Genomic DNA, 12,575 nt, shown 5'->3' with positions numbered 1-12,575 from the left:
CCATTATTCCTGTTTTTTTCTCCTCTATAAATTTGGTGGACATGCAGCAAGAATGCATTGAAATAGGTCCTAGTGATATTTTTATTGGCAGTATAGGGAGGGACAATATATTAAGCGATTCAGAGGAAAAAAACCTTATCCCCTTCTTATGCAGCACTTTGCCTCCAGTGCACTCCCTTCAGAAAACAAAAACTTAAATCCAGGGTGACCTCTGAAATCCCTGACCCCAGCGTTGTGCTAGGACAAAGTTCATTTGTTTACTGTTGGATCTTTGCTGCTGTGCTCAGGGGTTCCTCTGCACATTGGCTGTCTTTGCAGGGGGTGGATGGCTCATCAAGCTCTCCATGCTTCGGAAAGTGAATGCAGTACCTTGGAAACAAAACTTGACCTCACTAGGTATTTTAAAAGAAACTATCAGAGCTTGAATGGAGAGTTGATGGGAGATCAAGATAAGCTGGACTCTGGGAATGGAGGGAGAGGAAGGAAGAGTGTTATGCAAAAACAGTTAATGGCAAAACCTAAAAGTAGGGACTTGCAAAATGCCTGGTTTTTTTGGGGGGGTATATGTGAGGCAAAGACAGGTATCGCTTTAGCTGAACTGCTGCAGTGGGTTATTCTGATACTGCACATCCCCATTGCTGTTGTCGGTGGCACGTCGCCTTCAACAAGTGTCCGTGGGCCTTTGCCTTTGCATCCCAGCCCCAGTGAGGCTCTTCTGGCACATGGTCTGCACAGAAAAGCTCCTGCAAGCACCAGGAGGGTAGAGATGGAGAGCCTTAAGACTTTAAATAAACTTGATGCTAAGTCAAAACCCAAACAAAACGAGGGCAAGAGGGAAGGAGATGAGTAAATAGCCTTGTTTGCCCTTACATATATATTATAGCTTGCAGTTAATGGTGGTGGTGAGCTAGTTGGTGTACAGCATGAAAAAAGCCTGATGTAACCCTTCCAAAATGCTTGATCCACTGGTACAGGGTGGAGGGCAGCCAGCCACCCAGGGGGAAAAATTTCCCTCAGTGCTCACCATCTTATTTTATTCTTTCTGTGCAGGCATCTGTGTGTCTGGAAAGGATCTGGGCAAAACCCGATGGGTTGCATACAGAAACTGCTTTCCACAAGCATCCTTTAACTTGCAGGAAGCGTGAGCTGCTGCACTCGCTTGGCAGGACACCTGCAATCTTTAAGGCCCAATTAGTCTTTTCAGAAGTACGATGTCGGAGGGAGAGAAACTTGACCTTCTGGGGCTGGTAGAAAAAAAATACCTTTCATTGCCTTTCGTTAAAGTTGCGAGGGAGGTCGTACCTCCCCCTGCGGCGCAGGGCAGAGGGCTGTATCGATAGAGCCGGCCCTGTTGTGTTTGCAAGTCAGCGCAGGTGCGAGCTGCGAACAAGCAGGTGTTTGTACAGAGGCGACCTCGAGCGCGGGTTGCTGACCTGCCCTTTCCTCCTGACTCATCTTTCCTTGAAAAAGGCTGGTTTCGGGCTGTGGCATGCCTGCAAGCTTTCTCTGCGTGTAAAAATAACATTATTTAGAGGTCTATGTTAAGGGCTTCTCTTACAAGATGCTTTTTGATAATTTACCAGAGAGAGATACATCTAGGATGCTGCCAGAGCTGTTTTAAAAGGGTTTGAGTCTGCTGAGATTTTGCATCCGTAAAGAGGGTTTGCTCCTTTAAAGAGGTAAAAACAAGGTACTTTGTGTTTGGAAAAATGCATGGCTGGTGTAGGTTTTATCTGGGTCTGTTTGTGAACAGGCTAATATAAACCAATTTGGAACAGGACGAGCTGCTGGGTGAGCTGCTGGCCTCTAGGCGAGGCTTCCTGGGAAACTTAAGCACATTGTAATTTTCTATTAGTGGTAATAACCTCTTAATCACTGTGTGGAATCAACAGTTCTTAATACATATATGTGTCCAGGCATACCTCTACATGTGTGTATCACAGATTTCCTGAGCTACCAGTCTGGTCTGCCTTCTTGCCTTAAGCATCATCTGCAATTTTATCTCCTGCTTAATTTTGTGTGTATGAGAATTAAGGCTTGTGTTTACTCAAGGAAGAGAGAAGGGTATTTTATTGGAGAGGCTAACAGCAGTGCTGCCAGCATCACTTTGTGCTCCTGCAGCATGTCATACATCAGCCTCCATGTCCCACCCTACTTGTCTGATTGCCCCCATTTTACAGATGGGCAAACTGAGAAGCGGGCAGGAGGAGGGCGAGGGGACACACACACTTCATGATGGAGCCAGCGAGGGTAGGAGGAGGCATTCCCAAATCCTCCCACATCACATTCACACCATTTCTCTGACTTTTGCAGGAGTGCAAACTCTGCTGCATTCCCTGAACGCTGGTGGAGGGACCAGAAACAAAGGCAAAAGCTTGGGCAAAGAGATGCAGAGTTGCAAAGAGGCTTCTGGTGAGTTACCGCAGCATGAGCTCTCGCGTTAATTAACATCTTCATTAATGATCTGGGATAAGGAAAATACTCGCAGATGATACCAAATGGGGAGGAGCTGATACAGGGATCATACAATGGAATGATACAGGGAGAACTGAAAGAAGAGAAACATGAGTAAATGACAGTAAGAGATTTAACATGGAAAAATCTTGCAGCCACTAGAATACAAATAGAGCCTCCAGCAAAGCCTTGAGGTCATCCTGGGGTGATGGGAGTTTGCACAGAGATTTGGCAGCAAAAAAAAGGGCCCAAACATGTTGGAGTTGTGTATGGATGGTGTTGGGGGCTGAAGGGGCTGGTTGATGAAGAAGAAGTGTAGGCACAGTGTGACTGGGGAGAGCAAGGAGGGAAAGGAAACTGTGAAGGTAGTATAGAGAATTGGGCGGAACTGCCAAATATTGAGAAGAAAATTCCCCAGTGGAGGGATGTCTGAGATTGCTGAGTTGTTGCTGGGATGAAGCAGCAGAGGCTCCTTTGCTTTGTGCACTCACAGATTTGAAGCTCAGGAGGGACCCCTTGATCACCCCATCTGACTCTGTGTGTGGGCACTAAGATTTCATCCATTTACTTTTGTACTGAGCCCAGTGACTTGAGTTTGACTAAACTGTAACTGGGGGACATTTAAAACCAGACTGGGTGATGTACTGAGAAATTAATTGTAGGGCAACAAGCCTGTATTGGCAGGGAGGTGAGTTACACGATCCCAGGGGTCTTTTCAGACCCTGTCTTTGCAAGACAGAATAAAATGTGAATGTGCAGGTTGAACAGACACATCTGAACTCACATGGGACCAGCCTTCTGGCACCAAGGGCTCCTTCAACTCTGAATGGACCTAAAGACCAAGACCTGCATAGTATGGAGTAGACAAGGTTTATACGTTGCTTGGAGGGAGACCACTGCTCGGTATCTGTGTCTATCAGCCAAGCTGTAGAACTTATTTATGGTAATACTGTGTGTGAATGTCTGCATCAGGAAGTGCCAGGAGAAAATACCTTTGTATGTGTGCATCTGAAGTGTGTATGCAAGTACAGATGGTGTAAAGGATTGCAGTCTGGGGAAAGTCCAGGCTGTATCCTTGTTCCTATCAGTGCAAAGAGAAACTTAGCTTTGAAATGCCATCACTGAACAAGGGTATCTCTGCCTGAATTAGTTGCTGCTTGCTTTTCTTTTTGTCTTTGAAGAGTTGCTCAGTGGGTGGTGCTGAGTCCACAGATAAGGGGAAGGAAAGAGAATAGATTAAGGGGCAAAAACACCCCACAAGCCAAAATACTCTCAATAAACTTTAACTGAAGTGGTTTAGCAACAAGGACATGTTTTGTTCGCATGTGAAAACACAAACATAGATGTTCTGGGGACAAGAAGCAGTCAGATCTGGACTCTGAAAGAGAGTTTTTCACTGATTCCTAATAACTTAACACAGACCTAAGCAACACCAGCTGGAACCAGACAACTTTGGCTCCAGAATTAGTGTAGATAATTTATCAGGGCAGTGCTTGAATAATAAGACTATCGTTGCTTTATTGTATCAGCCAGTGTCATAACCAGATAGAAAAGTTTAATATTAACAAGAGGAGCTGCCTTCAGTAAGCATGTGTGTGTGAGAGAGAGTGGTCTCATTTTTAAAGCCTGTGTGTACTAAAATGTCAGTGTCTTGACCTTGGGGAAAGGAGTTCGTTAAAAAAAATACAAATACAAAGTAAATAGTCTCTCTGAAAGGTTTATTTAATCTGTTTCTCTTCCTGCCCTGATTTTTCTTAATGTATTTAAAACTTAATATTTACTCTAGCAAAACAAAATCTATAAAGTAGTTTTTGTAGGCTCCTAAATAAGTAGTAGCAGCTCAGCCAGAGCCAGCCAGTAAGCGCTGCGAAATATGCATTGTAGAGACATTTGAAGTTGTCCCCAGTGGACAATTTGCACCGTTCAGTGTTAAAAGGCTCTATTTCAGTGCTGCAGAAAGCCCCCCAGATCCCCTGACTAGGCAAGTCGAGTTTACAGATGATGTACTCCACTCAGCCGGCTTGTAGTTTCAGGGCTTAAATGGCTGGCAGGGCAAAGAGGGGATAGTTAAAATTCTCAAGCTGCTAAAATGGAAAGCCTTGCAAGATTTTATGGCAGAAGGAAAAATAATTTTTGAAGGCGAAATGTTGCTGCCTTGACCAAGCAGACAGTCAGGGAGCCTTGGCTGGGGGCAGTAGGGACTGTCTAGAACCCGTGCTGAGAAATGAAAATGGGAGAAAGCGGTGCAGCCAGGTAATGTTATAGGCTGCTTATTTCCTCTGGTTAAAAAACCTGCCCTGCTAATTACTCTGCTTTAGAAATGTATCTGACAGGAGGTGTTTATACTCAATTTACTGCAGTATTGAGTTCTTTCTCCTGAAATCTGGCTGTGGTTCCTTCCCCTGTGACATTTGGGAGGGAAGGGGGGTGATTCCACTAATTTTCACTGGCAAAGCACACCAGCGTGGGGTTGCACTGTATGTCCTGGTGTCCGTCCCTCTGTCGATCCTCTGGAGGCCATACACCAGCACCACCATGTTTCAGCCTGCTGTGTTTCAGGTGCTCTCTGCTACCCAGGACATGCTCTCCAGCCCATGGTCTTCATGCCCAAACCACTTCTGGAGTAAAAATGGAATGATTTTAGCTCTTCAGAATAGAGCAGAACTAGTCACGCTGCTTATGTCCTACCACTGTGAGGCAATGCCTGGAGAAATCAAAAGCGTGAGAAATATTTTTTTTCTTTATTTTCCATTTGTTTATCAACACATTCCTGTCATTTTGTGGTGGTTTTATGGTTTGAGAGGTTTATGTTTTTGCTTGGCTTAGGGTTTTAGTTCAGGGATTTAGGCTTGAGAGGCTTATGTTTGCTTGGTCAGAGTTTTGGTTTAGGGTTGGCATGGTTTTTTTTGGAGGGGGGTTGGATGTTTTTGGGTCCATTTTTTTTCAATTGAGAAATAGCTTTCTGACACTGAAGAATACCTGTAGCCTCCTGTTGTGCACGGAGAAATGTGCTGAACTGAAAGAAGCTCCTTAGACTGTCTCTTTTGCTGGAGTTTACACAGGATTTCCCATTACCATTCAGGGAGTGAACAATGTACAGAAAATATATATGGTTGGGTTTTTTTCCTCTTTTCACGAAAAGACCATGAATGGTATCTGAGCTTCTTTGCCAGCTAGTTAGAAACGACCCTGCAGGGGGACAGAGGTATGAACATAGGAATAAACTCCAACTTATATTTTGATCCTTTTAATTTTGAAATTGTGAGTTGTTTCCCGCAGGCAGGAGGGTGGACACTGCCTCCAGCACCTCGTTTGCTGGAGAGAATTGAGAGCATTTGGTTTTATCAGCCGCTGGCATGGTAATGAGCCTATTTCTATTGAAATTGGCTCATTACTATTCATTTTTGCTGGCTCTCGACCAACTCATGAACCGCTTTTTGATTTTCAGGGGAGGAAAAAAAAAAATAATGTAGGGAGTTGGTCCTATCCACTGATAGAAGTGACAACGTGAGGACACGCTGGGCGAGCGCCTGCACCTTGACCCTCTGGTGCAGCTCAGCCCTGACCAGTGCTACCACCACTGTTGTGGCAGGAGTCCTGTCCACCTCCTGGACACCGGGGTCCCTCCCCATCGTGCCAAGCAGCAGGATGGGGCTGGTGAAGTGTACACAAAGAATTTGACAAAGATTCATTCAATTTACATGTGACCTGATGAAATGAGAAGTTGCGTTTTGAGAGGGGATGGGTCCGTATGGGTGTTGAAAGGCTGTGAGAGCAACTTTGCATGTCCTATATGCTTTGGTGGGCTCGTAGTTTCTGTTTGTGGGGTTTTTGGCAACTTGTCAAATTCTGTTATTCAAGTGTATGTAGCGACATTTAAGGGGTTTTTTTCTTATTTTGAGCGATGTATAAGTGCTCTCTCTGTCCCTCACACAGGCACGCATACTCTCTCTCACACACACAGGCATCTCTGGGAAATGTTTTAGCACCAGTGAAAATCAAAACTCAGCTCTTTGAATGTCTGCCTGAAAAGTATCTTTAAAAAAGACTGAGTGTGTATTAATTATATATGAATGTAATTTTATCCCTGTTACCAGTTTGAAAAAGCTCAGCCAGGCTCTGCCACCTGTACTCACATGTGACCAAAATGCTGTTAAACTATTTTAGCTTAGAAAAAGATAAGATATTGTGTGTAGACAAAGAACCACCACGTTTGGTTGCATCTTTTCCTAGATCCCCGGTGTGACACTGGAAGTAACATAGTTTTCAGGTGGGTTGTGTGTAACCCCTTCTGAAATGACCTTTCAAACAAAGCACCCAAACATCACTACCTGCTTTATAAAATCCTAACCCTGGTTTGAGAGAGAATTTTTTGGTAGAGAAGCACCAAAGTATATTTCTATATATGCTTAGTTCTTTCAATATTTTTTTTCCATTTCCTTTCAAATTAAGAAATGAAATAAAAATGCTAATAGCTTGAAGCTGAATTGTCTGTATTTAATACGGTTAGCTACGTGCTTCTGTGGTGCACAAGAAGGGAGAACATTTATTTTCTTCTACAATTTGTAAAATAAAAGTCAAATTGACTGTTTTAAGTACCAGAAGCTGGAAAAATGATAGACAGACGATGACTTCTATAAAGCAAATATTGTCCCTCCAGGTAAATACTGAATCAAGGACTAGAAAACATTCATAACAATTGCTGATACATTTTCAAACTTGCACTGCTTTGTATGCCATTAGAAGAAAATAAACTGGCTGATTTTGTAGAAGTCACACCTTCGCCCTCCCCCCCCCCCCCCCCCATCCCCAACTGGAAGTATATTTCCTTCAGAGCAAAAAGAGCCTTCAAAGTTTGGATTCAAGTTGTTGCAGACTTTTGGAATTATTAACAGTGCTGTTGCAATCGCTGGTGGAGGAAAATGACTTGCAGACAGGTGGGAGAACTTTTAAAGTCCTTTGAGGAAATAGTTTTAGATTTTCCTTTATGTACGTGGAGCTTTCTTTGCTGGAGGAGTTGGCACAGTGTCAGGAGTCTTGATTCATACTTATCCCTTCCCCCAGTAGATCAGGCTGGGTCTTGTGGTGTCATGGCTTGTCCAGGCACTACCCACCATAGATGGGGACCTCAATGCAATCTTGTAAAAGCTTTCATCGGCTTTTGTTGTGTCATAACAAATTAAAACAACCTGACACAGCTTCTCATCTGAGTGTCTGAGGTCAAGTATATTTACTTCTGTTTGTTTATTTTTTGAACTTTAAATACTCAGCTTTATTTTTGTTGCAGTAAACTGGCCAGAAGTGATCTGTTATCATAGTCTGAAGGGAAATCGCATGAGTGACAGATGTTTGTCTTTGTTCATTATATAGCTAGAGTTTATTTAGATTTTCACCATAAAGATCTTATGTTAGGAAATAGAAAAAAAAATGGTCCCAGATTCAAATCACTCTTGTCTTACATGGTATGGATTATTTGGACAAGCTAGTAGGCCTGTTTGCCTTTGGTGAAGACCTACCATGCTATTTCAGGAATCCAGATCAGTTGAACAACAGTTTTAAATAGACCAATTGATGTAGTCGTATCTTACATCTTCCTGTGATTCCCCAGTGTGGAAAATGGATGACGCAATGTAGGAAGCTCTTGACATTGGGAAACCCTGCGTTACTTGGGATTGGAAGAGAACCTAGATCCAGCTGACTGGCCCTAGCAAAATGAGCGTGTAAGATGTAGGGCAGCTGTCAGGCCAGAACAGTGAAGGTCCAGGATTTGGAGAAGCATGCAAATGGCCTTTAGGAAGAGATAGGCAGGAAAATGGGATGTCCAGAGAGAAATTTGAACATTTCTAGTGTCAGAGGTAGCAGAAGAACCTATGAATCCTGGGTGTTGCCAAGGACGTGAAAAAATTTTGAAGTGCAGTGATTTTTTCATTTTATCATTTTGGTTTAGACCTTTTGGTACCATGCACGTATTAGTATCCTTTTACACCATGATGATATGTCTAATTCCTTAGCTCTGCTTTAATTCACAGCGACATGCTTCAGTTTTTCCTGGCAACAAGCTCCTTTTGGGCTATCTTCTGGGACATCTTGGTTGAAAGGAATGAACTTTGTTTCTCTGAACAAAAGGAAGCAGCCGCTTAGGCTCGGTACTAGACAGGGCTGGTAAGCCACGTATTGGCTGCGTGAGCTTCAGGGACAATGCTGTGAGAATCGCTTTAGGTGCTCTGAGGAGCTTACAATCTGCATAAATTACATGGACAAGGAGTAGTGTTGGTCACATGGGGGGAGAGATCTGCCCAGGCTGATACCTGAGCTCAAAGTACATTGGAATCTACCTTCAAAGAGAAGGGACTTGAGGTGGTTTAATCTAGAATACGGCTTAGGCTGGAACTGGCCTTCAGTGGCAACAAGAGTTAGCTTTAGTCTCTTCAGGAGTGGATACTTTTCAGTACCTGGTGGCTCTGGGCCAGACTGACCCAGGGGAGAAGCACAGGGGAAAATTCTGCATGCAATTGAACTGCACGGGAATTGTTTGAAATGGTCCGAGAGGGCATACGTAGAAATGATGGGATGAAATGGCAAGGAAAAACTTACGTTGAATATTACAACCTCCTAACAGAAAGATACATTAGACTAAGAAGGAATATCCCAAGGGAAATGGTGGAAGCCCCATTGCTTGGTTAATTTCTAATTAAACTAGACAAAGCACTTGAGAATATATTGTAAGGGAAAAATCCTGTAATGGCAGCAGGCTGGACAGGGTGACCCTACAGGTCTTTTTCATTTCTAATTTCTATGATTCACTAATGATTAAGTAATTCACAGATAAACTAAACATCCGTATTGCTGGGTCTTATCCGAAACTCACCTCACCTATCAACCTTTTCAAATTTACCAATTAATAGTTAATTAGTTAATGTTTGTAAAGTGCTTTGAAGATGAAAAGTGCTAAGTGCTAAGTATTATTATAGAAATAGGGATAGATAAACTAATTTTACTTAATTTTGAACCCACTCAAACACTCACGGAGGGCTCAAAATTCAGATTCAGACTTGAGTATTATTGGGTTTGCCTGTCTTGTAGACGGATGTTCTGTGAGGTTGTTACGCTGTGATTAAAATACAGTTATAATTTTGATAATGCACTTATCACACATTTCTATATATGGTGCAGCAGTTATAATCCTGATAAAATGTGCATGAAAAGCTATTGTCCCTGTCCTTACACAAGCTGCAGTGTACAATAGAAGCGTTTTGCTTTGTAAGGGAGAGCAAGTGGCACAGAGAATATGAAAGCTGTTTTCTGTAATGGCCTTTACCCTTCCAGTTTATGTTGATATTTTTGGAGTATATTTAACAGCATCAAATGAATGAGTTAATATTCAGGAAGGAACTTCACTGAGAATTCCCAAATGATTGTATTTTAAGTCCTTCTCATGTCTGTTCTTGCAGTCGGTTGCTGGTATGCACTCTGGTCTGAGCTGTGACTTCTGTCACCTGGAAAGTGGCACATTCTCTAATGTTACAGTGGTGGTATTGGATGTGCACGGTGCAGCAAGGTGCTCAGGGACACAGCGATGGTAGGTCTATGAATGATTTGTATGAGGATGAAACTATATTAAAGCAAACTAGGGAGAATACCAGTCCTGCCTCCCAGAGTAAGGGAAAACCAGCATGACTTCCCTTGGATGAAGTAGTAAAGGATTGATTTTTGCTTTTATTTTTAAAATGAGCATAAAATAATCATAAAATGCCAGTTTACATTCAGATACCAAGACCTGGACAAAACAGAGTACAGTAGAGATGATAATTTCAGTAAGTTCTGGTCTGAATATTGACTTAACTGGGTCCACGTTAATTTTTGCCTTTTTAGGCAAAAACATTGCCTTTTGCAGGAGGGCTTCTTCCTCCATCCCTGCCCATTTAGCTATTTCTAGAAAATACTTTTCAGGTTTTTGAACACAAATTTCTTAACCAGTATCTTAAACTCATTTGTAACAGAGCAAACAAAGCAGCTTCAGGTGGAGCTCACTGATGTCAGGGCATACAATCTGAGAGCACAATAATGATTTGGGAAATAATACCACGTGATTTGTGCTAGGTTTACTCATTACAGTGCTTGAATAATAAATCTTAGATATCAAATCCTCAAATGAATAATCCTAGTGAATAAGTGATTTATACGTTAAAACGTGTTGAATCAAAGCACTCATTGAGTAATTTGAAAAGGTGTGCACTTTTGTGCGAATTGAGGTTCCCCCAGTCTTCTGGATGTGCTAGAAATGTGAAATGACAGCAAATATTTTAATAGTGATACAGGTGATACAGAATAGAACTGAAGAGCAAATAAATATATATATATATATATATATATGGTTTGGGTCTGAAAGATTAATCCAGGGACCTAAAGGCTTCTTGATACAACTTCAGTATTATTATAAGGCTTTTGGATATGTTCTTGAGAAAAACAAAAGTAGAGGAAGTTTATGGTGAGTGGGATCAATTTTAGCCAGATTTATAAAAGGTAGATCACGCCAGACTAAGCTGACATCTCTCTTCAGTAATATAACTGGTTCCTTGGACAAAGGAAATGCAGGAGATCTAATCTATCTGGACATCAGTGAAGCACTTGACAAAGTGCTACATGGGAAACATCTAGTTAAGCGGGAAGAGATGGGGCTTCGTGTGAGAGTGGTGAGGAATGGCTAAAAGGGGAGACAGCAACAGATTGTGAGAGGGGAAGCACAGGGCAGGAGAAGGGCTCATTAGCAGAGCTCGTCAAGGATCAGTCTGACTCATCTTACTTAACATTTTCATTAATGACCTTGGAGCATAAATTAGGAATGCACTAATGAAATGTTGGAGTTGACAAAGTTTGGAGACATTGCCAGTGAACAAGGAGAACCTGAATGCACAGAAAAGAAAGTGTGTGGCCTTGGGGGCTGGAATGGGAGCCATGAGACAACATTTAATAAGAAAAAGCACCAGGACACACACGTAAGAAATAAGAACAACCTTTGTCACAATGTGACCTCATTGATAGCAGTAGACATGAATGAAAGGATGGTTATCAGGCACCAAAGAAACAGAAGAAATGCCCCTAAAATGCATCAGGTGAGATAGTTTAACAGAGATGGGAAGCTGAATGCCATTGCATAGGGTGTCATTCAGTGAATTTAAACTGGAACAGTGCAGGGAAGCGCTGGTGGGATGAAAGAGGAGACAAAAAGAGATTTATCATATCAAAATGGAGGTACAGAAGGCATGTGATTGTTGTCAATAAATGCATTGGGACAGTTTCTAAGTGCAAGTGTGATGCTGACACAAAAGAAATTGGTTATAACCTGGTCTTGATGGAATATAGATATGAAACTGGAAAAAAATTCCTAGCTATCAGTTTCTGGAAAAGGCCTCCAGTAGGAGTAATGTGGACAAGAACATTAACGTGTTCAGAGATAATGTTAGATCAGCTTGTGGAAGGAATATTGTCATTTACATGATAGTTAGGAAATGGACCCGATAACCTCGCCATTCGCACCCACTATGTCTTCCTGTCTGTTCATAGACAATATGGGGCTGGGAATCGGGCTAAACTCTCCAAATACAGCATTCACTGTGAACTGTTCACTCATTTATGGAAAAGCATTACAGATTAAGTGCCAACAACTGAGAAATTCCTAATCTTTATGTACACTTTTGGTGTGTTCCAAGTGAGATAACAGGAAGGTTGATAATTAATTTAATATTAGACTGAAAGGGAAATCCCTGGTAATGAAGACATGCTTCCTCACAACAACCACAAGACAACAAGTATATATATAATCTCTGCAGTGTAACGGACTCAAATTATGGAGGAAGCCAGGTAAGTGAGGACCAGATTTCTCGTACAGTTTGTTTTCCATTGGTCACAGGTCCAGCCGCTGTTGAATTCATCATCACCTTAATCTTCACAGGGAGACAAAAAATAGAAGGCATGCAATCTTCTGCCCTGTTGTGGAGGATGTTTCCAGGGAGTTAATTGTTTGACGGCTCTGTTTGAAGCAGAACTGTGGGCTATGAGCCTCCTGGACTGCCAGGCTCACACCTTTCAGCCTGAATGTATATAAGTTTTTATGTGCACCT

The 12,575-nt window shown here is 42.2% G+C and overlaps 1 protein-coding gene and 1 long non-coding RNA gene across 2 annotated transcripts in view; one reads left to right on the top strand and one right to left on the bottom strand.

Moving 5' to 3' along the window:
• The window catches only part of LOC308071871 (uncharacterized protein), a 358,228-nt gene that overhangs the window by 36,881 nt on the left and 308,772 nt on the right, over window positions 1-12,575 (top strand). The window contains exon 1 of the transcript XR_013931346.1: window positions 1-2,412. This exon is cut by the window's left edge and continues 36,881 nt beyond it. The gene's annotated coding sequence lies outside the window, so the exon portion shown is untranslated. The remainder of the gene's footprint in view (window positions 2,413-12,575) is intronic.
• Window positions 1-12,575, bottom strand: part of LOC308071876 — a 40,343-nt gene that overhangs the window by 8,400 nt on the left and 19,368 nt on the right. Inside the window, exon 2 of the long non-coding RNA XR_013931353.1 lies at window positions 1-12,575. This exon is cut by the window's left edge and continues 8,400 nt beyond it; it is cut by the window's right edge and continues 9,218 nt beyond it. This is a non-coding gene — a long non-coding RNA (uncharacterized lncRNA).

The sequence above is a fragment of the Falco punctatus genome (genome assembly GCF_963210335.1).
Source record: "Falco punctatus genome assembly, chromosome: 12".
NCBI classification, from domain to species: domain Eukaryota; kingdom Metazoa; phylum Chordata; class Aves; order Falconiformes; family Falconidae; genus Falco; species Falco punctatus.
The sequence above is the reverse complement of the archived record's forward strand: the minus strand, read 5'-3'. Positions and strand labels throughout refer to the sequence as shown.